Source organism: Corvus brachyrhynchos, unplaced genomic scaffold, assembly GCF_000691975.1.
Source record: "Corvus brachyrhynchos isolate BGI_N302 unplaced genomic scaffold, ASM69197v1 scaffold275, whole genome shotgun sequence".
Lineage (NCBI taxonomy): Eukaryota > Metazoa > Chordata > Aves > Passeriformes > Corvidae > Corvus > Corvus brachyrhynchos.
Window position 1 is genome coordinate 193,534 of NW_008238318.1, and position 5,639 is coordinate 199,172.

A 5,639-nucleotide genomic window follows, 5' to 3' on the forward strand; every position below is an offset into this window, starting at 1 on the left:
AAAGAGGAGCAGTCTCAGGAAAGAGAGGGTGGATTTCCTTTTCCTAGAGACAAGGTAGTGCCGGACCTCAGCCTCATTATTCCACCTGTGTGACAGGTACAGCTGGAAAAGTGGCCTTGGCTATGCCATGTGGTACCTCAGGAATAGCTTTGTCCTTGGTCAACATGAAGGTTCAGGAGTCTGAATTGCAAGCCTCACACAGGCTCTATATATGGGTCCTTTGCTGGGTTTAATGTATCTTTTCTCCCCACTTTAGTTTCCTTAGGCCAGGTTTACCACCAGGTTTCTCTCTCAGTGTGTGTAATTTACCCACCACAACTGAATCCTGATTAGGCAATGAGAAGTAGTTACCCCTTCAGAAAAAAGTAAACACAGGAACATCATCAATGGAAATTGTTTATTTAGGGATATTTATTTTGGGATTATTCACGTAGGATTAGAACTAGATGGTATTTAAGACCCCTACCAACCTTGACCATGCTATGATTCTATGATTTTTATATAAATAGGAACAGAAATAACCCAGTTCAATATATAGGGAGAATGCAAAGATCTCCAAGGTTGCACAGGCAAAGACCAGAGCACAGTTGGCTGGGTTGGAAAGTTTGCAAGAAACACTTGAATCTGACTGCCTTGTGTAGCAGCAGTGACTCACAGACGTGCTCTGGGAGACAGAGGGGTAGGGAATGTCATATCTGGACACAACTCCAGGTGTGAACCTGCACAGCCTACCCCTCTGATCCTGCTAAATGGTTTCAGGAGTCAATCCTGTCTGGTATTGGTACGTAAGGTGAGGGATCGCATTGTTGTGTTCCTTCCCTGCATTCCCTCCATATATAATAGCAGGCAGGAATAACTGTAGGATTCTCTTCAAGGACTGTCTGCCGACAGAGAGGAGGGGCTGTCATGGAAGCTGCAAACCACAACAAATTTACCTGTTCCTCAGCTCTGAGAAATGTGGCCCTTGGAACACCTGGGATAACCGGAGGCTGGAGAATGTTGGTTTCCAGTCTTGCCCACCTCCCACCAGCTGCTTCTAGAGACAAATGGCTGGAGGAGATGAAGCTGTGGTTGTAACTCAGCGCCACTTTTGCTGCTGCTACATGTAGCTTTTGTTGATTCTGTGCTGACAGTCACCATTAGTGACACATGGAGCAGTGAAAGACCCCAAAGCCAGAGCAATGCAGGACCTCCCATGCCACAGCAACCACTGCCACCACCACAGGAGTTTGGTTTGCCCATCTTAGGGCCTTGGGCAAAGCCACCTCACTGGGCTCCAGGCCCGTGTGTCCTCGTGCATCACATCTTGATGCCACAGGAAAGCTGAAGATGGGTAACAGCCCCTGACTGTACCTGGACAAAGAGCAGGTACTATCCTGCTACAAGAAATGAACCACACACCTAAACACAAGCTAAAGCCTGTTCCAAAATCTGTACCAGCCCCCAGAGAGCCCTCCTGACAGAGGAGACCCAGCAACCCACAGCCCTTCCTGTAGGACAAAGCAAGCATCCCCTCCCCGCCATAAAGGGGCAATTCATTGTTTTCTGCAACAAGACACTACCTGCCCCCACTCCAACCTCATTCCCCTTCTTTTAGTTTTCCTCTGCTTTTCCTGTTACACCACAGAGTGACCAAAGCACAAGCTCATTTCAGACCTTGTACAAAAGAGTGTAATTAGTGTTTCTGAAATCAACCTATTTCACTCTGAAGTGAAAGCAGGCTATAAATAAGTGTTCAGAAAATTGACATCTGTATTTTACCTGAGGCATAATCAGCAACACATCAGACTGCAACAATGCACTGCTGGAGGATGGAACCTCCCAAACAGCCTGTGCATGTTTCCCCCAGGAACATGTAATCTTACCTCAAAGTTCATATGTATGAGGAATCAATAACAGAACAATTACTCTTATAAACAGAGACCTTTTCCCCCGCCTCTTCTCCCATGGCACACAGCCTCCCTTACTGCAGCTGCTGCGAAGGTGGGCTTGCAGAGATTTCTTTTTCAGCTATCCCAGTGGTCTCCTCTGTATCAGCAATATTGTGACAGCTTCTCACAGATAAAATTACTCCAAACTCACTGTTTATTCTAATGGATTTTGTCTCCAGCATCTCCAGCAGCACATCATCCATGTCCTGATCACATCCCTCTATGCAGAAACTAGAATTCTGTATTCCATAGAAAACAGCTGCAATGAGGATAAATTTGGAGTTTCATTGCAACCCTACATTGCGCTCCTGCTCTGGTAGCTGCTCCCTCCCATTCTCTCTTCCTCATTCCCTCTCCCACAGGATGTGGCAGGGGCACACAGTGCTATTATTGCTACCTGGTTTTGGCAGATGAATTCTGTGAGGCATCAGAGCTTGAGGAACAATGGACATAACCCACCATGAAACACTATGCTGGCAGGCAGGACATTACCAATGTCAGCACAAGACATTGCTCGTCAAAAGAAGACATTCTAACTGGGTTTATTCAGGAAAACTCAGGCAAAAAAAAAAACAGAAGGAAGCATTATGCTCAATGAGAACATCTGTTTGAGTCTGGCATGGGCAGAAAGGATACTGAGCACTTCCATGACAGAACAATTTATTGTGGGGTACTATTTCTATGGCGTTTCATCCTGGCAACATTTTCTAAGGATATTAGGAAGATGGAACTAGATGATGTTGGGGGACTCTTCAAGCCCAAAACATTCTACAGTTCTAGGTTAGTGTCAACAGGCCTAGAATGGGCACGGATATGGTGACACCAGAATGCTCTATCCATTTATCCTTCCATTGGATCCACTCCGGGGTTATGCCCTGCCCATTCGTTCCAAGTCCTCCCAGTTGCAAACCCAGGTTCAATACACATTGTAAGTCAGGAAAAGAGGTTTCGTCCATTGTCCTGCTCCAGGCTCCACTGACCAAAGGCGGGGCTGCCTGATGGGTACCCTGAAATGCTCTAGATTACACCATTTGGATATCTTCTGATTCTCTTTACCATTTTTTGACCATCCTTTTCTCTGCTCATCCCTCCTTTGCTTCATTTTGATCTTCTCCGAGAAAAACAATTGGCCTTTACATCCTCCCCTTTGGTGCCAGTTTTGCTTCATTCATAACTAAATACGGTCCTTCTGGCTGGGTTCCCTGCTCACCTGCCTCTACACGGTGTCACTTATACAGTGACCTGAGGACTTTGTTCTATTCTGCACCACAGGGTCTCCAGAACTCAGGTTATCTGCAGCATTCCTCCCTCACAGGGTTTCCCCTGAACTACCGCTGGATTCCAGCCACTCCTACCAGCACTATTTGAGCTTTTCTCACCTTCTCACCATGGTACCTCCATGTCTGGCAATTCCTCCTGTTGCATCCAGCACTGGCTGACGTCCTGGTCAGGTTTGCTTAGTCTCAGCCCCTGTATGAGAGAATCAAACAGGTGTTTGATTCATCACTGGCATTTCTTCTAAGACAGATCATACAATCATCACATCACATGCCCTAGTCTAGAGTTCTTCTCCAGCTCTCTTGGAGCCCCTTTAGGCACTTCCCCTTGTTTGAACAAGGGACTGGAGTGCAGGACAAGGGGAATGGCTTCCTGCTCCCAGAGGGCAGGGTTAGATGGGGTATAAGGAAGAAATTATTCCCTGTGAGGATGGTGAGGCCCTGACACAGGTTACCCAGAGTTGTGGCTGCCTCATCCCTGGAAGTCTTCAAGGTCAAGTTCTCACTGTCCATGGCAGGGGGATGGACTGAATGGTCTTGAAGGTCCCTTCAACCCAAACCATTCTCAGGTTCCATGATTCTGTGATTCTATGAATGACCCTCCAGGAGCTGAATTTTCCTTCATTAACTGCAAATGTAGTACTTCATTAACTCCAAATATGTATTACCTTTTATGCCCTCAGACACACTGATGAAGCAAAACCTGCGCATGCTTTACATGTGCAACTAAAATCCCTCAAACTCCACCTAAACATGAATTGGCATTGACCGTTAACTTCACTGCTTCCCTGTCCTCAGAGTAAACACTACAAATACAGCTTAACTGAGACAAGACACCACCTTTGAATCCTGGGATAGTCAGAGAAACAGAGAATCATGATTCCATGATTCACTCACTGCAAATTACTCTAGACAGTGGTAGGAGACACCCATCTCACCTGGTGACACCTGAACTGTCCACAAAGATAGTCCCAGTGCTGCCATCAGAAGACATTTCTTAAGTTTAATTACAAAGTGGTTCCTCACTCTCACTCCAACCCGTGGGGATGGAAACAGATGGAACACACAGGCTCCTTTGATACTAACTGAGCCTTTCCCAGAGGATCTCCACTTTTTAAAAGAAACCTCAGTAAATTTAAAACAGACACTGGAAAAAAGTTCTAGATCTTAAAAGACTCCCAGCTGCTTCATTCCCTCAGTTTTTGCTGTATGAGTAATTCCTGCACTCCAGGAGATCCAGCTGAGAAGGATTTACTCGTCAGTGCAGCCAAAGTGCCACCTGGGGTCCCTACATGACGCTATCACAAATAAGTGTGGGCCGGCACAACTTCCGAGTCTTTTTTCATATTACCCATTTTTCCACTCCCTGAGGACAGGAAGGAACAAGCAAGCAGCTCCAGCCATTTTCCATGGAAGAAACATTGACAGGAGTCAAGGTTATTTAATTTTGCTTGTTTTGGAAGACAAAAAGCCAATGACCAAACAGAAACGAGTTTTAGGTCTTTAGTGGGCAGTGACATTCCCAGGGCACAGGCATGGCAATGAATTCCTAAATGGATGTTTCCCTGTATTGTTGCCCTCATCTCAGCAATTCCCAAATACTATGAATTTATCCATATCATAACCACAGGAAAGGAGCATCTTATTAAACAAAGGACTAGGCAATCATTAGCTGGCTAAAGCAGCCTAAAAACTACAGAATCTTCTTTTGGGAGCAATGGGACAGGAATGTGTGACAACATTTCCCAGCATGAGTTCATAGAATCATGGAATGGTTTGGGTCCGAGGAACCTTATAAATCACCCAGTCCCACCCCCTTCCCATAGGCAGGGACACCCTTCACTGGACCGGGTTGCCCTGTCCAACCTGGCCTTGGACACTGCTACGGACGGGGCAGCCACAGCTTCTCCGGGCAGAGGGCAAGTACTGCCCAACCAGCTGTTAACCACTTCCAATCCCTCGTGCGACGAGCTCACCCAGCAGGGGGGCTGAGGGAAGCCGGTAGATGGGTTTTTTAATTTTAACGTAGCTTTGGACCCTGTCTCTCCCAGGATCCTTCCGGACAAGGTGCCCAGGGCACAGCCGGAGCACGCACCCTACACGGTGTCAGCAGCTGCTCGAGATCAGTGCGCGGAGCGATGCCAAGCCGATGGCCGTCACCGCGCCGGGGCCCCTTTCAGGCCCAGCTCTTCAATGCCTTCATGGTCTGGATGCAGGAATCCATGTCTTGTAAGCAAATTGGTGGATGATCCTGAATTAGGAGGAGCTGCAGCTCCCTGGAAGGCAGAGGCGCCGTTCGGAGGGACCTGAAGGGGCCGGAGGGCTACGCGGACACTGGCCGCCTGTGATGAACAACGACGACCTGCGTGTCTGGCACCGGGCCGGGGCCCTAGTTGTGCAGGGATAGGCGGGGGCGGGGCGGGGTGGGCGC